General features: G+C 42.1%; 1 non-coding gene across 1 annotated transcript; it reads left to right on the forward strand.

Annotated features, from left to right (window-relative positions):
- The first annotated feature begins 22110 nt into the window (after positions 1 to 22110).
- On the forward strand, positions 22111 to 22217 carry LOC132168297 (small nucleolar RNA R71). The gene has a single exon (XR_009438815.1). It is a non-coding gene; the product is annotated as a small nucleolar RNA R71 (small nucleolar RNA).
- The last annotated feature ends 1322 nt before the right edge of the window (positions 22218 to 23539 follow it).

Here is a 23539-nt window from a genome sequence, read left to right on the forward strand (position 1 = left end):
TGCGACCTTGAAATCGAACGCACTCTTAGACAAATTAGATCCCAAAAGAACTCTAATTTGCTAGAGGAACATTCCACTGAGACTATGGGGGACGGTAACCACGTAGCATTGCAAGATCACTATCTTCCTACCACTTACACTACTCCCACATGTCTCCGGTTGCCGGAAATTACGGCAACCCATTATGAAATTAAGCCTAGCACTATACGAAGTTTACCTTCCTTTTTAGGGCTTAGCACTGAAAATCCTTATGAATTCCTTAGTGATTTCGAATCAATCTGTGAGACCACTAAAATGAATGGATTCACTGAGGATGCCCTAAGGATGCGTCTTTTTCCTTTCTCCCTCAAGGAAAAAGCCAAACATTGGTTCCAGTCCTTAACACCCAATTCTATCACTTCTTGGGCTCAATTGCAACAAGAATTTCTTAAGAAGTACTTTCCCATAGGCATGACCAATGATACTAGGAGAGCCATTACTACATTCTCCCAGTACGAGGGAGAGGATTTCCATGAGACTTGGGATAGGTTGCAGACCTTGCTTAGATCATGTCCACACCACGCTGTCCCAAAATGGCAGCTAGTGCAGTGTTTTTATGATGGCTTGACCGAGTCCAATAGAAAAATGGTAGATGCATCCTATGGGGGGACATTCATGTTGAAAAGTGAAAATGAAGCATGGTCTATGTTTGAAAACTTAAGTAACATTTCTCTTCAGCAGGTTTCCGCCAGACGAAGGGCACCAGCACCTAAGGCACCCAAGACGGAGAGTTTGTATGAAGCTGGCCATTCTCCAAACATGGCCAACCAAGTAGTTGAGGCTATCACCAAGAAGTTGGATCAAGTTCTGTTGATTGCTGGTTTTGCTCCTAATACTGCTCACAGACACACTGAAGCATGCTCATTCTGTTCCAGTCCTATGCATCATGTAAATAACTGCCCTGTTACTGGAAATTATACTGACATTTCTAATGAGCAGGTTAATGCAACTTTCTCCAGACCGGGTAATGATCCGTACTCCAATACCTACAACCCCGGGTGGCGAAATCATCCAAATTCCTCATGGAAGAATTCAAGCAACTCATCCTCAGGGCCACACAATCACTCTCAATCCAACAGGTAGCCCTACCAACCTCAGCCCACTTACCGGCCTCCACAACAGCACTATCAAGCTCCCTCAGAGTCTAATTTTGAGGATCGGATTGTAAAAGCAGTAACTGAGCTGACCAGCGAGATCAAGCAGTCAATTAAATCTCAAGAGGAAATAGTCAACTCACATTCCCAATCCATTGCCAAGCTAGAAGCTCAAGTCGGACAACTTGCCAACACCATCAACAGAAGAGACGAAGGAAAGCTTCCAAGTCAGCCAGTGGTAAACCCTAAGGGGCACTATATGGTCGATGAGGGCACTTCATACCATCAGCAAGTTCAAGCCATCACCACCTTAAGAAGGGTAAAAATAGTTGACAATCAAGTGGAGGAGAAGAAAGATGAACACAAGGAGGTTGCACAGAATTTGCAGAATGATAAAAGCAAGCAAGTAAGCAATGAGGCTTCGTCATCAGCAGCATCCACTCCAGAGATCCCATATGAGCCACCGGCCCCCTTCCTAGAACGTCTCAAGGCACCTTCCCACTTTGGGAAACAAGGCGAGAAAATACAAGGAATGATGGAGATGTTCAAACAGGTAAAGATCAATCTTCCCCTTCTTTATGCCATTGCACAAGTGCCTGCCTATGCCAAGTTCCTTAAAGACTTGTGTACTCAAAAGCGGAAGACCAGAAACCACATCCCCAAGAAAGTTCTTCTGACTGAGCAAGTAAGTTCTCTGATTAAGCACAACACCCCTCCGAAGTTCAAGGACCCCGGGGCTCCTACAATTTCATGCATCATCGGAAAAAGAGAGATTGATAAGGCACTCTTAGATTTGGGAGCTGGAGTGAATTTACTTCCCTATTCAGTATATCAGTAGCTGGGCCTAGGGGAGCTGAAGCCCACCACAGTGATTCTGCAATTAGCTGATCGGTCGATTAAGAAGCCTAGAGGGATTGTAGAAGATGTGATCATCCAGGTGGATAAATTTTTCTTCCCAGTAGACTTTATCGTGCTGGAGACCGAGCCTGTGCTCAATCCTGAGTAGCTGGTTCCTGTCTTCCTTGGGCGTCCATTCTGAGCCACAGCAAATGCTTGCATCAACTGTCGAACTGGAGTCATGGAGATCTCATTTGGCAATATGAAGGTTCGATTGAATATCTTTACTGCATTTCAGCATGCTCCTGATCAGAATGTGTGTTTCTTTTTGGACAGCATTGAAGAATATATAGAAGACTCACTACCCAGTCTCCTGACAAAGGATCCAGTGGAAGCTTGCCTGAATTATTTCGACTTTGAAGAATTCAACACTGACCAGTACATTCAAGAGGTCCCATGAATTGCTAGAAACAGCCGCTAGTGCAGATTTCCATCCATGGAAAGTAGTAAAGGAGCCCCTACCTGTGACATCAAGCATTCCTCCTGTTCCATCCCTACTATCTCCACCGAAGCTTGAGTTGAAGCCCCTGCCAGAAAAGCTCAAATATGCATTTCTGGGGTCCAACAACACCCTGCCGGTCATCATTGCTTCTGACTTACAAAAAGACCAAGAAGACAGTCTGCTCGCAGTGTTAAAGGAGTATAAAGAGGCTATTGGTTGGACCGTGGCAGATTTGAAAGGCATTGACCCCTCTATCTGTATGCACCGGATCCATTTGGAAGAAGATGCTCGACCCTCCCGTCAGGCACAGCGCCGGTTGAATCCCAACATGAAGGAGGTAGTAATGAAAGAGGTCGTCAAGTTACTTGATGCAGGCATCATCTATCCCATCTCAGATAGCAAATGGGTAAGCCCCACTCAAGTGGTTCCAAAGAAATCAGGCATCATCGTTGTTGAGAATTCTACTGGCGAATTGGTTCCACAGCGCACAACCACGGGGTGGCGTGTCTGCATTGACTACTGGAAGCTCAATTCTTATACCTGAAAGGATCACTTCCCGCTCCCACTCATTGATCAAATTTTGGAGCGTCTTGCTGGCCAGAGCTACTATGGCTTCTTAGATGGCTATTCCGAGTATAATCAGGTAGCAGTTGATCCCTAAGACCAAGAGAAGACGGCGTTCACATGTCCATTCGGCACCTTTGCTTACCGACGCATGCCCTTCGGCTTATGCAATGCACCTGCCACATTCCAGAGATGTATGATGTCTATCTTCTCCGACATGGTGGAAAAATTTTTGGAGGTATTTATGGATGACTTTTCTGTTTTTGGATCTTCTTTTGATAAATACCTCCATAATCTGTCACTTGTGCTTCAACGTTGCAAAGAAAGTAACCTGTTTTTGAGCTGGGAGAAAAGCCACTTCATGGTCCAGGAAGGTATAGTTTTGGGCCATATAGTGTCCAAACGAGGTATTAAGGTGGACCGGGCCAAAGTTGAGCTCATTGAAAATTTACCACCACCCACTTCAGTGAAGCAGATCCGTGCTTTCCTAGGGCACGCCGGCTTCTATCATCGTTTCATGAAAGATTTCAGCAAAATCTCAAGGCCCTTATGTCACTTGCTTGCTAAGGACACCCCTTTTCACTTTGATGAAGCATGTCACCAGGCATTCAAGCAGCTCTGGTCCCTATTATCCTCTGCTCCCATCATGCAGCCGCCTGACTAGTCATTGCCCTTTGAGATCATGTGTGATGCATCTGATTATGCTGTGGGTGCAGTTTTGGGACAATGGGTAGGCAAGCTTCATCATGTCATTTATTATGCTAGCAAGACATTGATAGATGCTCAAGTCAATTACACCACCACTGAGAAAGAATTGCTAGCTGTGGTATTTGCTCTGGATAAATTCCGCTCATATCTTCTGGGATCAAAGGTTATAATTTTTTCTGATCATGCTGCTCTACGACACCTGCTGGCCAAGAAGGAAACAAAGCCTCGGTTGATCCGCTGGATTCTACTTCTGCAAGAGTTTGACATTGAGATTCGGGACAAGAACGGTACTGAAAATGTTGTTGCTGACCATTTGTCACGGATTTCATTTGCAACACCCCAGCCGGTTCTTGTTCATGACTCGTTCCCAGATGAGCAACTCTTAGAAATTACTCCGAGAAATCCGCCGTGGTATGCCAATATTGTCAATTATCTAGCAACAGGTCGGATTCCCTCTCATTGGTCTAAGCAAGATAAGGACCGCTTCTTCAAGCAAGTCCGATTCTATTATTGGGAAGATCCAGAGTTGTTCAAGTATTGTGCTGATCAGATCATCCGACGATGTGTTCCTGAGAATGAATTTTCCAGCATTCTTACCTTTTGTCATTCTCTAGCTTGTGGGGGACATTTCAGTGCCAAGAAGACAGCAGCCAAGGTTCTACAATGCGGATTCACATGGCCCACCTTGTTCAAAGATGCCTATGACTTCTGCCGAGCTTGTGAAAGATGTCAGCGCCTAGGAGCTATGTCTCGGAGGGACATGATGCCATTGAACCCCATCCTTATTATCGAGATTTTTGATGTCTGGGGTATCGACTTCATGGAACCCTTCCCACCATCTTGTGGACATGAGTATATTTTGGTAGGAGTGGATTATGTCTCTAAGTGGGTCGAAGCTATCGCCACAAAGACCAATGATCACAAGGTTGTAGTGAAGTTCCTCCAAGCCAACATTTTTAGCAGATTTGGTACTCCTCGGGCTATCATCAGTGATGGAGGTAGACACTTTTGCAACCGTTTTTTCAAGGCCTTGCTTCTCAAGTATTCTGTCACACATAAGGTAGCCACTCCTTACCATCCTCAAACAAGTGGCCAAGTGGAAGTGTCTAACCGGGAGATTAAGCATATTCTGTAGAAAACGGTTAGGCCAAACTGTAAGGATTGGTCCTTGCACCTCAATGATACATTATGGGCCTACCGCACAGTTTACAAAACCCCCATTGGAATGTCTCCCTATCGGCTGGTTTATGGCAAGGCGTGTCACCTCCCTGTGGAATTAGAACACAAAGCTATGTGGGCCACCAAGCAGTTCAATTTCGACATGCAAGCTGCCGGTCCGCACCGGAAACTTCAGTTGACAGAGTTGGAGGAGCTGCGGCGAGATGCCTATGATAGTGCTTGCCTTTATAAGGAGGGGACTAAGGCCTTTCATGACAAACATATCTTGCCCAAGAAATTTGTTCGCGACCAGAAAGTATGGCTTTTCAATTCCAGACTCTGGCTTTTCCCTGGGAAGCTCCGTTCTAGATGGGACGGCCCCTTCATAGTCACCTCAGTGTCACCCCATGGAGCCGTTGAATTGCGGGACCCAAAGGATGGCACTCTATTCAAGGTCAACGGTCAAAGGTTGAAGCCCTGCATCCAGAACCTCGAGCCAGGTACAGATATGGAATCCGTCAATTTGACGGATCCCATCTATCTTTTTGATTAGGGCACTGACACCTTGGGCTCGAGCGCACACAGTGTGCGCTCGATCCTAGAGCACGGGCCTGCGCTCGAGCCCACCATGAGTGGGATCGAGTGCAGAAGCTCTACACTCACACACACATGCACGAGTACGCTCGAGCGCACCTTCCGAAGCGCTCAAGCGTACCCACGCCTTACCTTGACACCCTCTGCACAAGTGCGATCGAGTGCACTCATCCAGAGACCTCACGTGACATTTTTAGGTCACGAAATCCCCTCTTTCTCCCCCATTTTTCCCCTTTCCCGCAGCACCACCCTCTCCCCCCCCCCCCCTCCACTGCGCACACCCAACACCACCATCAAACACCACCAATCTCCACCCCGTCGCTGCCGCACTCCCCTACCACCGCCAAAACACCCAATCTCCCTCTCCGACCACTTTAACCACCCCCATTTCCCCTTCTCCCCAATACCCCACCGCCCCTATTTTTCTCAATTTTTTTTTGTGGAAATCCGCAGTCCGTGGATCCACGGACTGCTCTGTGTTGGTTTTTCTTTGTTTGCAGTGGGTTGGGCAGCCCAGCAAGGTGGTTCTCCAGCTCCTCCCATTTGGAGTGCCCACCAAGTGCTCGACAAAATGCCTCAACGAAGCCCAGCCTTGCTTCCAGCCATCGCTTCCACATCCCGCTCTTCCCCTGCCCAGGAGACCACCCCTGAGGCTCCCTCCCAGCCATTACCTCCTCGTGGGAAGCCCCGGAAGCTCATCTTGGAGACCTCCTTTGCCGTCGACACAGTTTTTCATAGCCTCCCAGCCACCAAGTGGGTGGTCAAAGAATGCCGATGACGCGGCCTCACTGCACTTTTCCAGCCAGTCAGCCCCATTGCGTACGAAGGGCTGGTTCGGGACTTTTATGCTGATGTACAAATTTAATTGTACTTGCAAGTGCACGAGTCGTGTGCAATATAGCGTGTGTGCAAGTGCGAGGTCGATCCACAGGGATTTGTGTTGTGTAAACCAATTTCTATTTAAACCAACTCTATTTTAACCTAGTTCCGAATTTTGTGATTTTTGTCGTGCAAAATAAAACATAAACTAAAGAAAATAATGAAATAAAATGGTAAAGAACACTAAGGTTTTAGAATTCACTTCGCCAAATCTTAACTCTATATTCTCGTATTTGTTCCTACAATCGAAAAACTATATTCGATGTTTTACAAATATCAAGTTTAAATCATTCAATGAATCCACCCATTTTTACAAATCACAACAAATATCCGATTCGAAATTAAATCATCCTATGTATCCGTTTGGTTAACGAATCACAACGGATATCCGATTTCAATCGAATGATTTGATGTATCCGAAGGATGAAACACATCAAATATCCAACTCCAACACATAATAGTTCATCACATTCAATTAAAAGATATAAATCAAGCAATTGAATGAAAATCTACAACATCCTTATTCGAAGTCAAAATTGTATAAACAAAATATGAGAATACATGAGTTTGTCAATGACGAAGCTTCATCTTCAACCTTAGTTGAAAGATTTAGCCTCTCATGATAACAAAAATAATCACCAATTGAATTGTCATCATCGAAAGAATAAAACTTACAATGGAAAACAAAGCAAAAGCTTCCCCACGGCAATACGTCGTAATTCAGCTTAAAACGGCCTCCTCTAATTGTGAGGCTTAGAGGTCTATTTATATGGCTTAGGAGAGCCCTAGAAGCCCTAGTAATCCTAGGAATTTCGGAGATTTAAGTCCAAGCCCAATTAGGATAAAGAAAACCTAAGCCCAAATCGGAATAGGATTCGCCCAGAATTGCGGTCCTATCTTGCGGCGTGATTTTGGCCTTGCGGCGCTCCGAATTGGGAAAATGCTATTTCACAATGAATTGTAGTAGTTTGAGTTATCTTTCCAATGCCGCTTGAATCACCTCAATCGGATATCTGAGATGAAAGTTATGGTCAAAATACCGAGACGTATTCGGAATCCAATTTTGCATCCAATCCGATTTGACTTCAAATTGAGAAATTCCGAATTAATCCTTTCCTTTATTTGGTTAAACTTTAACCATAATTGGTTAAGCTTAACCATATCCTCTAGGTCTTCCCAATTTGCCCCTTTAAGCTTGGAATTTTTCCAAAAATGCTTTCTTTTCTTCCAAAAGCCTATAAAACAAAGAAAATACAAAAAGGCAGTAAAATGTCCTAATTAACCAAAACCAAAGGATTAAAACATGCAAGTTAAGGGCTGAAAATATAAATATTTTAGCACTTATCACACCCCCAAACTTACATATTGCTAGTCCCTTAGCAATACAAAACTAAAAACAAGAATGGAAAAACAGAAAACAAAAGATAAATCCATCTTTCGTGGGATATACGATTGCATTTAGCGCATGCAACAAGCCTTTTAAACCCCTAGGTATCCCTAGAGGACGAGTGAAGTCTCGTGAGGGTTTAACAGGAATGATACCCACAAACATTTATGCACTATGTTATTTCATAAACAAGGACTTCCACACAAACACATGGTTTTTAACATCATGAGTAGGTTTATCATAATGAACACCACAATCACATCATCAAGATAAGCACAAATCATTCAACTCAAAGATGGAAATTTAAGACAACACATGTTCCAATAAGTGCAATGTGAGACTAACATAAAATCCGGAGGCTTCAATTTATTCTCAAACTTGGGTGTACTTTAGATGTGATAGGAATTTGCTCAGATGAAACAACCAAGGCTTAATGTTATTTTATTTTTTGTTTTATTTATTTATTTATTTATTTATTTTTGTATAGGCTGTGCAATGCTTAGCTTCCTTAAGCTTTCTAATTGACCCATGTAACGAGTGTTGGGTCAGAGACTCCCAAACCAAATGGTTTTAGGGCACTGGATGTAGAAACATCCCTAAGGGCTTAATTACTCAAGTCAACTAGGCTACGAAGCCAAACTAGCCATACAACCAACCAAGTTAGGTTTCTCATCTTTTTACGCGAACACTCAATGCTTTGTGAGGCATGAGGTCCGGTTACTCAATGAGAAGCTCAAACTGATTTGATTTTTTTTTTTTTTTTTTTTTTTTTTTTTTTTTCAAGCCATGGTTTCATCACACTTCATCCTACCTATCTCAAAATATACCCTAATCAAGTCAAATCTTATACCTCACCGATTCTGTGCTAGTGTGCTCGTGGTGATAAACTCGAACATGTGAAATCTCTCTAATCCAACAATGAGTCAAAAGACTCAGATTCCTACTGACATGCTGTGTTCAAAATGCTAAACAGACCAATGACATGCAAACCACAGAATAGGTGTTATCCTTGCTTAATCAATAACATAGCAGATTTTTTTTATTTTTTATTTTTTATTATACATATAACAAAACAACACGAATAATTAAGGAAAAAGACAGAGAAATGTCTACCCCACCCCCAAACTAAAATGACACATTGTCCCCAATGGGTCCAGAGATACAATACCAGGTGCGCGGCGCAAGTCGGGTGTAACATAGGAGAATGCTCCCCCAAACTTGAATGGCAGACAATTGCCCTGAAAAACACAACAGAAACAAACAAACAAGATAAAATGGTAAGGGAAAGAATGAGGGTTGCCTCCCACAAGCGCTAAGTTTTAAGTCTTCAGCCAGACTCTCCACAAAAGACGACAATCACTCAGAATAACTCGGATCCTCCAACAATGTCGTCTCAATCTCCTTACTCCTCAACTCTAAGAATGGTTCTAATCTCTGTCCATTTACCTTGAAGGTGTTACCATTCTGAGGATCCTCAATCTCGATGGCCCCATGAGGAAAAACTGTCCGAATGATAAATGGGCCTGTCCACCGAGATTTCAACTTGCCTGGAAAAAGATGCAGCCGTGAATTGTAAAGAAGGACTTTCTCACCAGGCTCAAAAGATCGTCTCAAAATGCTCTGGTCATGAGCCTTCTTCATCTGTGCCTTGTACAACCGTGCAGACTCATAAGCATCATTCCTCAGCTCCTCTAATTCATTGAGTTGGAGCTTCCTTTGTGAGCCAGCCTTCAAAAGATTGAAGTTCAGCTGCTTGATGGCCCAATATGCTCTATGCTCCAACTCCACGGGAAGATGACATGCCTTCCCATACACAAGCCGATAGGGTGACATCCCAATCGGGGTCTTGAAAGCTGTCCTATATGCCCACAGTGCGTCACTCAATCGCATAGACCAATCTTTTCGATTGGGGTTTACCGTCTTTTCCAAAATATACTTGATCTCGCGATTGGAAACTTCAACCTGTCCACTCGTCTGTGGGTGATACGGGGTGGCAACCTTATGTGTGATGAAATACTTCTTCATCAACTGCTCAAAAATCCGATTGCAAAAATGCTTACCTCCATCACTTATAATTGCACGAGGCGTACCAAAACGAGCAAAGATAGTGTCTCTCAAAAACTGGACCACAACTCTGTGGTCATTGGTCTTGCATGCAACCGCCTCCACCCATTTGGACACATAGTCCACAGCAACCAAGATGTACAGATAGCCAAAGGAGTTCGGGAAAGGTCCCATGAAATCGATGCCCCATACGTCAAAAATCTCAACAATCAGAATGGGACTGAGGGGCATCATATTCCTTCTAGAGATACTCCCTAGCTTCTGACAACGCTCACAAGATATACAATAAGCGTGGGCGTCTCTGAAAAGGGTAGGCCAATAGAATCCACACTGCAAAATCTTGGCAGCGGTCTTCTTGGCACTGAAATGGCCTCTACAAGCATGATCATGACAAAAGGAGATGACATTGGATTGGTCATGCTCAGGAATACACCTCCTAATGATCTGATCGGGACAATACTTGAACAGGTAAGGATCGTCCTAGAAAAAATGTTTCACCACGGACAAAAATTTGGACCTATCTTCTCGCCCCCACTGCTGAGGCAGTTGGCCGGTGACAAGATAGTTCACTATGTCAGCAAACCATGGTGCGGGCTCATGAGCAATGTGCATCAATTGCTCATCAGGGAAAGTCTCCGAAATGGGGCTGGCATCCTCAGTGTAATCCACAGTCAATCTAGACAAATGATCCGCCACCACATTTTTGGAACCCTTCTTGTCCCGAATTTCTATGTCAAACTCCTGAAGTAGCAAAATCCATCGGATCAGACGAGATTTAGCATCTTTTTTGGAAAAAAGATACTTCAATGCTGCGTGATCCGAAAAGATGATGACTTTAGATCCTAGCAAATAGGATCTGAACTTGTCTAGCGCAAAAACGACTGCCAACAACTCCTTCTCCGTGGTGGAGTAGTTGAGTTGTGCATCGTTCAGAGTCCTGCTCGCATAGTAAATGACATGGGGGAGTCTATCAATACGCTGCCCCAAAACAGCTCCAACGGCATAATCCGATGCGTCACACATGATCTCAAAAGGTACACCCCAATTAGGTGGCTGAATAATGGGTGTGGACGTCAGAATGCTCTTAAGGTCCCCAAATGCTCTCTGGCAATCCTCATCAAATACAAATGGGGCATCCTTCACCAACAACTTGCACAAAGGCCTGGCAATCTTGCTAAAGTCTTGGATAAACCGCCTGTAGAATCCTGCATGGCCCAGAAAAGAGCGAACCTCCTTCACTGTACGTGGGGGTGGAAGTTTGGAAATCAAATCCACCTTCGCTTTATCAACCTCAATCCCCCTCTGAGATATGATGTGCCCCAATACTATACCTTGCTTGACCATAAAATGGCACTTCTCCCAATTGAGCACCAGGTTCTTCTCCTTGCATCGTACTAATACCAAAGTCAGGCGGTGCAAACACTCATCAAAGGATGAACCAAAGACAGAGAAATCGTCCATGAAAATCTCTAAGAAACGCTCTACCATGTCAGAAAAAATACTGATCATGCACCGCTGAAAAGTAGCGGGTGCGTTGCATAACCCAAAGGGCATGCGACGATAGGCGAAAGTCCCAAAAGGACAGGTAAATGTCGTCTTCTCCTGATCTTCGGGGTCCACAGGGACCTGGTTATATCCAGAATAACCATCCAAGAAGCAATAGTATGCGTGCCCAGCCAAACGTTCCACCATCTGATCAATGAATGGGAGTGGAAAATGATCCTTCCTTGTGGCGGCATTTAGCTTGCGGTAGTCTATGCAAACTCTCCATCCGGACTGAATACGAGTTGGGACCAACTCATCATCCTTGTTCTTTACTACCGTCAATCCAGCCCGCTTTGGCACAACATGAATTGGGCTTACCCACTTGCTATCCGAGATTGGATAAATGATCCCTGCATCCAACAACTTAATCACTTCAGCCCTCACAACCTCTTGCATAGTTGGGTTTAACCTTCTCTGTGGCTCCCTCGATGGCTTGACATTCTCCTCTAAATGTATCTTGTGCATCACCACCGAGGGACTGATCCCCTTGATATCCTCAATGGTCCAACCGATAGCTTCCTTGTGTTGTCTTAACACCTCTAGCAATTTTTCCTCTTGAGCATCAACCAAATCCGAAGCTATAATCACAGGCAAAGAATCTGCTGGACCTAGGAACTTATACTTAAGGTTATCCGGTAGAGGCTTAAGTTCCTTCTTTGGGGGATCAAGTGTTGTTGTCTCCTCCGTCTCACTGCTCACCAGAGGAGCAGTCTCCAAAATTGCATCTGCTTGCTCAAGCAACTTGTCCAAATCTAAATCCTCTCCGAACTGAGCAAAGCATGCCTCCAAGGGGTCTTCTATGCTTGATTCATTCACTGTCTCTTCCATAATCTCCTCTATCAAGCATACATTTCTCACTTCATCATACTCCAATGGTTGTTTGTTGATATCAAAGATATTCAGCTCCACTGTCATATTTCCGAAGGAAATCTTCATCACCCCTGTCCTACAATTAATCAGGGCGTTAGCCGTAGCTAAGAATGGTCGCCCTAGAATCACCGGTATTTGAATGCCAACATTCTTGACCGGCTCTGTGTCTAGCACAATGAAGTCCACGGGGAAGTAAAACTTATCCACCTTGATCAAAACATCCTCAATGATTCCCCGTGGTATCTTAACTGACCTATCAGCCAATTGAAGTGTCATGGATGTGGGCTTCAGTTCCCCTAACCCTAATTGTAGGTAAACTGAATAGGGTAGGAGATTCACGCTCGCCCCAAGATCTAAAAGAGCCTTCTCAATTCGACTGACTCCTATCGTGCAAGAGATGGTAGGACACCCAGGGTCCTTATACTTAATGGGCAACTTGCACTGAAGGATGGAGCTAACTTGCTCGGTCAGAAATGCTTTCTTTGGGACATTTGTTCTTCTCTTAACTGTGATCAAATCCTTCAAGAACTTCGCATAAGAAGGCACTTGTTGGATGGCGTCCAAAAATGGAATATTGATTTGGACTTGCTTGAACACTTCTAGAATGTCCTCAAACTTCCCTCCTTTCTTGGGGGCTTGCAACCTTTCAGGGTAAGGTGCTTTCGGCATAAATGACCTAGGAGGGTCCTCAATAATGGGTGTGGCTGTAGATGGCTCGGCATCTCTCTTCTCTTTGTTGCCACTCTTTTCCTTTTCTTGCCCTGCAGGGTCTTCTTCTTTCTCAGCCACCTGATTGTCCACTTGTCTTCCTGACCTCAGAGTGACAATTGCTTGAACATGTTCTTGTCCGTGTGCAGGATTTGAGGAATTCCCAACCATATATTGACCTTTTGGGTTGGGCACGGGTTGACTGGGCAATTTCCCTTTTTCTCTCTCACCCAAGTGATTGGCTATCTGTCCAATCTGACTCTCCATCTTCGCAATTGCTTGGGTGTTAACCATGGTGGCATTCTTTACTTCATCTATTGCTTGGGTATTTGCCATGGTAGAGTTTTTGAGCTCTTGTATGGTCTGGCTATTCGATTGTATGAATGCCTTCATCGTTTCCTCCAGCGATGATTGTGACGAAGATGCAGGATGTTGCACTGGTTGAGTTGAACGACCATGATTCTGTGAGGGAAATCCTTGATTCATTGGTTGGCTCTGCTTCCATGAGAAATTAGGGTGGTTCTGCCACCCTAGATTGTATGTCTCTGAGTATGGTCCGCTTGCTTGCTTCCTAAAGTCATTAAAGGCGTTCACTTGTTCCATGGCGCACTCGGCAAAAGCCGGTGAAAATGGACAATTCTGTGCTAAGTGCATAGGATTAGCACAGATTGAACAGCCATCAACATTGAAAGTGTTGGCGGCATTTACGGATTGACCCACTGCAAGGGCTTCAACCTTCTTGGTCAGAGCATCTATCTTTATCCTCAAATCAGTGTCCTCCTTAACCTCATAGATGCCACCTTTCTTGGGAATACGGGCAGATTTATCCCGACAACTCGAAAAATCCCACTGCTGTGAGCTGTCGGACAACTTGTCTAATGCCTTATATGCTGCATCCCCTGTCAAACTTAAGAATGCTCCCCCATTCATTGACTCGATCATACTACGGTTGGATTGGGTCAATCCTTGGTAGAAAAATTGAACGAGTCTCCACTTCTCATATCCATGTGGGGTGCATCTTATCAACAACTCCTTAAACCTTTCCCAACACTCTGAAAATTTCTCATCCTCCTCTTGAGTGAAGGAGCTTATTTCCTTTCTGGATTCATTGACCTTTGACATTGGGAAATACTTGTTATAGAACTTGCTTAACAAGCTTTCCCAAGATGTAATGGATCCGGGCGTGTTGGAGTCCAACCATGCCCTAGCTTTGTCTTGTAGAGAGAAAGGAAATAGTCTGAGATGAACAGACTCTTCGGAGAAATTTTGAAATTTGAAAGTGGCGCATATGTCCTTGAATTTCTTTACATCACTATAAGGATTTTCAAGTTCTAGACCATGGAACGATGGTAGGAGTTGGATGACATGAGGTTTCAAATCAAAATGAGTAGCATTGGTTGGTGGCAACACTATACACGAATGGGATGTAGTGAAGTCCTCAGGTGCGAACAACTCCCTAAGTGACGTAGTGAAGTCCACATTCCAAGCTCTAGCTTGCTCGGGATTTCTAGCTCTAGCATCCTCATGCTCAACCCTAGGTTCCTCTATGTTATCTTGTTGGTCTCCCATTTCACCTCTATCCTCACTCTCAACAGGTGCTCTCCGAGTTCTCCTAAGAGTTCTATCAATGTCGGGATCTAAAGGTGTCAAATCTAAGTTTAGGGATCTCCGACCAAGCATACACCAATCTCGAGTGTTCACATAAACTGATTAAACAACAATGAATAATCACAGAAAGAACACAAACAACTAAACAAAAAAAATAGAACTAACTATTCAACAACAATATACAAAAGAAATTTCAAAACAACAACAAAAAAATTGTGCTTAGCTGCTTCTGGTGATGCACTCGATCGCAGCTGTGCGTTCGCTGTGCGCTCGTACGTACTTGCAGAATGGATCAGGCGCAGGCACGCATGCTGCTCACCGAAAAGGCTCGAGTGCGCTCGATCGTAGATGGAGTGCGATCGATCGTACTGACAGAAACTAAAATTCTCTGAAACTGCAGCAAGAAAAACAGAAACAACAAACCCCTTTTTCTTTTTCTTTTTTCTGTTTTTTTTTTTTTTAGATCAGAATGGCAGAAACAACAACAAATACAAATACAATAAAATAAAATTGCAAAAATAAAACAACTAGTAGAAAAATAAAATCAATTCAAATAAAAATCAATTTCACAAACAAACAAATCCCCGGCAACGGCGCCAAAATTTGATGTACAAATTTAATTGTACTCGCAAGTGCACGAGTCGTGTGCAATATAGCGTGTGTGCAAGTGCGAGGTCGATCCACAGGGATTTGTGTTGTGTAAACCAATTTCTATTTAAACCAACTCTATTTTAACCTAGTTCCGAATTTTGTGATTTTTGTCGTGCAAAATAAAACATAAACTAAAGAAAATAATGAAATAAAATGGTAAAGAACATTAAGGTTTTAGAATTCACTTCGCCAAATCTTAACTCTATATTCTCGTATTTGTTCCTACAATCGAAAAACTATATTCGATGTTTTACAAATATCAAGTTTAAATCATTCAATGAATCCACCCATTTTTACAAATCACAATAAATATCCGATTCGAAATTAAATCATCCTATGTATCCGTTTGGTTAACGAATCACAACGGATATCCGATTTCAATCGAATGATTTGATGTATCCGAAGGATGAAACACATCAAATATCCAACTCCAACACATAATAGTTCATCACATTCAATTAAAAGATATAAATCAAGCAATTGAATGAAAATCTACAACATCCTTATTCGAAGTCAAAATTGTATAAACAAAATACGAGAATACATGAGTTTGTCAATGACGAAGCTTCATCTTCAACCTTAGTTGAAAGATTTAGCCTCTCATGATAACAAAAATAATCACCAATTGAATTGTCATCATCGAAAGAATAAAACTTACAATGGAAAACAAAGCAAAAGCTTCCCCACGGCAATACGTCGTAATTCAGCTTAAAACGGCCTCCTCTAATTGTGAGGCTTAGAGGTCTATTTATATGGCTTAGGAGAGCCCTAGAAGCCCTAGTAATCCTAGGAATTTCGGAGATTTAAGTCCAAGCCTAATTAGGATAAAGAAAACCTAAGCCCAAATCGGAATAGGATTCGCCCAGAATTGCGGTCCTATCTTGCGGCGTGATTTTGGCCTTACGGCGCTCCGAATTGGGAAAATGCTATTTCACAATGAATTGTAGTAGTTTGAGTTAGCTTTCCAATGCCGCTTGAATCACCTCAATCGGATATCTGAGATGAAAGTTATGGTCAAAATACCGAGACGTATTCAGAATCCAATTTTGCATCCAATCCGAGTTGACTTCAAATTGAGAAATTCCGAATTAATCCTTTCCTTTATTTGATTAAACTTTAACCATGATTGGTTAAGCTTAACCATATCCTCTAGGTCTTCCCAATTTGCCCCTTTAAGCTTGGAATTTTTCCAAAAATGCTTTCTTTTCTTCCAAAAGCCTATAAAACAAAGAAAATACAAAAAGGAAGTAAAATGTCCTAATTAACCAAAACCAAAGGATTAAAACATGCAAGTTAAGGGCTGAAAATATAAATATTTTAGCACTTATCATATGCCCACCTTACTTTTGATTGTACCCGGCCGGGCGTCCTCTCTTCGTTAGTGGCGGGCATAGACGTGGAGCTGACCGCCGAAGACATTGCTTCTGCCTTGCAGTGTTCTCATGAGTGCCCGTCCGACATTTTGGCTCGGGATGGCTCACCTTGGTACTCCGACCTACCGGCCGACCTCTCACTGCAGTTTATTGTGGATGACATGTGCCACGGCCGCTACACCGATGACCTCCGCAATTCCACAAGCAAGGTCCTGCTACCTTCTCGCCTATGGTTCGTGGACTTCATCCTGCAGCGGAATGTGTGCCCCTTTGGACACAAAACTCAGAGGCGCGGCCCCTTTCTTGCGGCACTCTACGCCTTTCAAAGAGGCTATTGGATTTCCATCCCACAGCTCATTTGGGACCAGATACACAAATTTTGGGATGGGGCAATTGTGCGGTGCACGCAGGGTTCAGCGTCATGGGGACTTCCATTCCCGTTTCTCCTCACCCAGATCTTTCAGACCTGAGGCATAGAGGGTACCCCTACTGATGGACCTATTTCTACACATCCTTAGTTTGGTCTGGTCCAGTGGAATCAGAGTTATTCTCACATGCCGTGACGATGTCGGGCGCCTGCGGCAGCAGCAGTCGATAGGGACGCTGATGGGCTTGTGCACGATGAGCCACCTCCGACAGCGCCGGTCGACAGCATGGGAGCAGCAGCTACAGTCACTCTGACCATGTCACAGTATGAGTCCTTACATAAAGAATTGCAAGACCTCCGCTCTAAGCTTGCAAACCAGAGAACGGAAGACAGGCACCAGGCAGATGAACGATTTGAAACCCAGCAAGAACTGCTGCGTGCCATTGTAGCCCGGCTGCCACCTGCTCCAGGGGCATCTTCTTCTGTGCCACAGTGATAGGTTTGGTGTTTCTTTTTCCCCTTGCATTGTTTTACTGTTATTTTCCACACACTGAGGACATTGTGCACTTTAAGTTGGGGGGTGTGGGCATATACATGATAGTTCTGAGCATGCAATTGATTTTCCTATTGTGGTTTGAAATTCATTGATGGGCTTAATATGACGAACACATGATCACTTGATTAAGAAATTAAAACTGGGTTACTCTCATTGGTAGCATGAAATATTACTTGTTTCAATTTAATTTTCACAAGCACACTTGCATATAGTCTATGGGGTATAAAATCTGGAATCAAGAATGTTTGGTTTTAATATTCGGAATGTAGTTGGGCAACTTATTGGGAAAACAACTTTGGCATAAAGTATAAAAATAAATAAATAAATAAATAAATAAAAATGATCATTTTAAACTTTCCACCAAGTAACCGGACCTCTTGCCTCATTAAGCAGTGAGTGTTCGCGTCAAAAAGTGAGAAGTTTGGATTGGTTGACAAAAAAAAAAGTAGCTTAGCTTTGTAGCCTTTTTTACCCAAGTTAGTAAGTCCATAGGGGTGTCTTTACACCTAATGCCCTAAAACCATCTGGTTTGGGAGTCATTGGCCTAACACTCGATAAATGGGTCAATCAGAAAGCTTAAGGGAGCTAAGTATAAAAAATAAAAAATAAATAAAAAAGTTGCCTTGGTTGTTTATCCGATGGGGAGTCCAATGAATTTTGAGTATTGATCCATGCATAATTGAGATTAGTTTTGAAATCCCTTGATTATGTGTTGAGTTCACATACACTAATTGAATTTTGTAATATCTCATAATTGCCATGATTGGAGCTAAGTTGTGATTGCCTGAAATTGTGAAGATAGTGTTTGTTTTATTAAGCCTGTTAATGACTAAAAACCATGATGGTCATGAGATTGCATTCTTAGGAATTACATGGTTGGATAATGTTTGTGGGTATCATTCCTGGAAAACCCTCACGAGACTTCACTCGTCCTCTAGGGAACTCCTAGGGGTTTAAAAGGCTTGTTGCATATGCTAAATGCAACCGTATATTCCACGAAAACTGGATTTATCTTTTTGTTTTTCAGTTTATTTTCTGTTTTATATTGCTAAGGGACTAGCAATATGTAAGTTGGGGGATGTGATAAGCGCCAAATGTTGCACATTCAAGCCCCTTAATTTACATATGTTAATTCCTTAGCATTGTTATTTGTTTGATTTTGCTTTGTTTTTAAGTTTCAGGTTTCATTTGACAAACCTTTGGAAATTGGGCTTAAAAAGACAAAAAAGCGGAGCATTCTAGAACTAGGATCGAGCGCAGCACTCCTGGGATCGAGCGCACTGCGCTCGAACATCTGTGATCAAGGATCGAGCACATGCTTGCGCTCGCGCGCACACCAGCTAGGCTCGAGCGCACCAAGTCTTGGATCGAGCGCACTCGAGCGTACAGTGCACAACAAGAATTCCTCTCCAGCATGGACTTGGATTTCAGTCTCCCAATTGGACTGGAAGACTGCTCTCCGGTTTTTTTAGGGTTTCTAGGGTTCTCTTAATCCCTATAAATAGGGCTCTAAACATTGTAAACAGACACACCGCTTCTAGAGCAAAATTCAGTAAAATAGTCTGTGGAGCTTAGGAGATCATGAGCAACTAAACCCAATTGTAAGGTATTGATGTAGCCCTTTCCAAGCACAATGGTTTGATTGTATTTAATGTCTAGTCTTTCAATTTATGCATGTTGATTGTATAACCCTGAGGATTGCTACAGTTGATTTCTGTTCTTAATTATTAAATGTAGTTGTTCTTTAAATTCCAATTCAATATTAGTAAAATTCTTATCTTGTCTTAGAAATTATTTTACTATTATTGAACTCAAATCATTCTTATTTTCTGTAATCATAAGAATGATGGTTATACAATGGTACTTAATTGGCATGCAATCAATAGGATTAGATAGACCATACCTTGGGAAGACGGATCGTACTACACCCTAGTTTAGTGTAATTTAGGTAGACGGTCCGTGCCAACCGAAGATGGGTTATGCTATTCCGTTGATTGTATGAGATTATTTTTATGTCGTCTTGTTGAAATTATAACATGCATAGAATGAATTGCTAGAGTTAATTATGGTTAACCATTGATGTGCGGATCGTGGTGTAGCCAATACCCTACTCTCTCTCTCATAAATTTACTCCCTTTTATTTCCGTTTATTTTATGGACTTTAAATTCTCACAACCAATTCACTCTCTTTTAATTAAGTTAATTTTGATCTTTTAATTTTGATAATTAAACCCCTACAGTCGTTGAGGTTCGACACCCTTAATATAGCCCTATCCTACGGGATTCGTACTATTGCGAGTGGTTATTTTTATTATTGATATTTTTGGACACAAAAATACCACATCATTGATCAATTCCAAAATTTTCAGCTTTTGACGTGAACACTCAATGCTTTGAGGCAAGAGGTCCAGTTACTCAGTGAAAAGCTTATCAATGATCATTTATCCATATATATATATTTTTTTCTTTTTTTTTTTCAGCACTATATAAATAGATGCCAAGGTATCTATCTAATAAATCATCCAGTTTCACTTAAGACATAGGAACACACACATTAAACTTTCATGTCATACCCCACAAATTGTGTGCTAATGTGCTTGTGTAAGATCATATCAAACATGTGAATTCTCAACTGTCCTAAGCAAGTAATCAAACTAACAAATTCTCTCATCAAATCATGTGTTCAAAATTTTAAGCTCACCAATGAAATCAAATCACAATTTTTAAGATCAACCAAAATTTTAAGACAAACATGAACATGCATATTTTATTTATTTATTTATTTATTTTTTGATTTTTCACAAATAAAATTAAAACTGAGACAAAGTGTGTGTAAAGTGTCCCCCATACCCCTAAACTTAAATTAAACATTGTCCCCAATGTGTGTATAATATGGAAAGAATTTACGCGGGAGATGGACAACTGTTTGAAATAGCATGGCTTATTGCATACCCTCAAACTTGAAGTGAAGAACACTTGTCTGTGCAAAATAAGAAAACACACAACAAGTAAAAAGAAACAAAACTAAAGATAAATAAAAAGATTAACTTAAAACACACTAAACAAAACAAAATAAAAAGATAACTATGAGATGCTGCCCAAGTGCGCTTGATCGTACGCATGGTGTGCTCGATCGCACTTACGCAAGGCTGTGCATGTGTGGGTGATGTGCGCTCGAGTTCACACAAGGTGCGTTCCATCACACTAACAGAATGTACAATAGCCAAAAATCGGTTACTGCGCTCGATCGTACTCAGGGTGCGCTCGATCGCAGTAACAGAATGCAATGAAACCACAAGTGGAGACCTGCACTCAATCGCACGCAGGTTGCGATCGATCACAGTAACAGAATGTAAAAACATGACAAAGGACTTGAAACAGTAAAACACTAATGTAAAATAAAACACAAAGGAAAACAAAAACAAAATATAAATAAAACAAACAACAAAATAAAAAGGATATGCTATGAGGTGCCTCCCAAGAGCGCTAAGTTTAACGTCTTCAGCCAGACTGTGGCACTTTTAAACTTAAAGCACCTGTCTTTTCTTCTCTTTCACCAAAGGGAATGGATCTTTTTAGTTGCAAGGTGATTCTGAGTGTTTCCAGATCGGGGAAGACCACTCTAAGTTTTCTCAAAGAGTTGCTCATCCGGTGGGGAATCATGAACTGGAATATGGTAAGAAGAAAACTCAGGAAGCTTCTTTATCTTGATGTTCACAATTTGCTCATCACATAACCCCATATGACTTCTCTCTTGGACTCTTGGTAATTCGGGAATAGGAGCTGATGTTGAAAAAGTCTCAGTGCTCTCTTCCCTTTCCTGATGTGGTTCCTTTAGAACCTCAGTTTGCTCCTCCTTCTTCTCTTCCCCTTGATTTTCAACTGCTTCTTCACTCCTTAATGTGGTAATTGCTTGCTCATGATGTAAGTGCACTCTTCCTTCATGTATTGTTCATTAGGATTGGCAACAAACTGACTTTGACACTCTTCTTCGTGGTATTGTTGAGGCCAATTAACGGGAGGTGGCTCCTCTTCATGAGCTTCTATCTTTGCAGTGTATTCCAACAGTTGCATATTGGCTTCATTGTGGCTACGAAAGGAGTATGATTGACCATGGAACTGGGGAGATGGCTCCTCTTCTTGGTGTTGTGAAGGCCAATAGATGGGAGATGGCTCCTCTTCATGATAATGTTGGGACCAATTGATGAGAGATGACTCTTGATCTGCCATTGAAAACATGGGACAAGACTTAGTGGTGTTGTCAATATGGGAACATATGGCACATACCTCGATTTGTGTAACTTGTTGAACAGGAGCACTGCTATGATTAGTCATAGCTTTCATGAGCATGTCCAGCATTTTCTCCATGGCAGCCATTTGAGCCTGAATTCCTTCATTGGTGCTCTCTTCATCTATGCCTTTTCCTTTGAGTCCTTGTCTCCCATAAGATGTGAATTGTTGGGAGTGCTCACTCAATGTCTCGAAGAGCTCCATGGCTTCCTCGCTGCTTTTCTCCATCAACATGCTACCACAAGCTAAATCTACAAGACTCTTGTTAAGATCATTTAAACCCTCATAGAATGCCAATACCTAATCGTCTTGAGATATATTGTGATGAGGGCATCTAAGAAGTAGTTCTTTAAAGTGTTCCCATGCCACGAAGAAAGGGTCTCCATCTTTTTGTTGGAAGGTCAAAATTTGCCTTCTCAATTGCCTTATCTTGTAGGCTGGGAAAAACTTCTTTAAGAACTTCGTGGCCATCTCATCCCAAGTATGAATAGAACCTGCGGCCAAAGAATTGTACCATCTTTTAGCATTATCTTCTAAAGAAAAAGGGAAGAGGATTAACCTGATTTCTTCTGGAATTAAACCCTGAACATTTTGAGTCCTGCAGAGATCACAAACTTCTCGAATATGCCAATATGGATTCTCTGTAGGTGTGCCTTTATAGTGTGGAATCATATTGAGCAACGAAGATAAATCGTAACTGTCTGCACAATGGGCTGGAAATTAATGCATGATGGCTAGATGAGGATCTGGGAACTGAATGAACTTTCCATAGGACTTTGCACCGGAGGTGTATTATTTCTCAACATGATTAAAACAAAAAGAAAATTAAATAACAAAACAAAAAGAAAAATAAAAATAAAAGAAATAAATCAGATCTGTAATTAGTGCAGTAACCGTGATGCTCTCTGGATGTGCGATCGATCGCACCGTGAGTGCGCTCGATCGTACTGGTGCGCTCGATCGCCCTAGTTGGGTGATCGATCGCACCTCTAGAGGCAAAACAAGAACTGCGGAAAAAACTATAAAAACAAAAAAATTTAAAACAAAAATAAACTAAGGAAAATAATTCCAAACAAAATCAAACAATCCCCGGCAACGGCACCAAAAACTTGATGTGCCAAATACTACCTAAATTAATAGATAATATTTATTACGTTTTAACTCGTAAGTGAACAAGATCAAAACAATAGTATAGTGCAGCAAGTACGAGGTCGAACCCACAGAGATTGTGATTTTGTTTAGAATTAATTAAAATATCAAATTGTCACAGATTTGATATTAAGAAAAGTAAAAAGATATAAAGATAAGGTAAGGTAAAGGCAGGGCTTTGATATCCAACACTAATTATTTTTAGATAATATGTCAATATGCCAATGTTTTGATCATGTTATGTATATCTAATGTTTGTCAACCTAAGGGCATGGGTGTATACTCCTTAAGCTATAGATTTTCCTAAGCAACGAGTTAGGCATGGGTGTCTACTCTAACTCTTTTCTTTCCTAAAGGATTTAGCATGGGTGTATACTAAGTTGTTCTTTAGGAAAGCATATATTCTATGGAAATCGACAAACACATGAGGCCTAGGGCATGGGTGTATACTCCCGGTTCCCCATGTTGATTAACCCAAGAACCGCGGTGGGGATTCTTTTGTTACTTTTATTAAACCCAGGACTTGGTCATCCAAATTGATTTAACTAACTAGTCCATACCACATGCATATATTGGCCAGTCACATACATATGAGG

Source organism: Corylus avellana, chromosome 2, assembly GCF_965113065.1.
Source record: "Corylus avellana chromosome 2, dhCorAvel1.hap1.2, whole genome shotgun sequence".
NCBI lineage: Eukaryota > Viridiplantae > Streptophyta > Magnoliopsida > Fagales > Betulaceae > Corylus > Corylus avellana.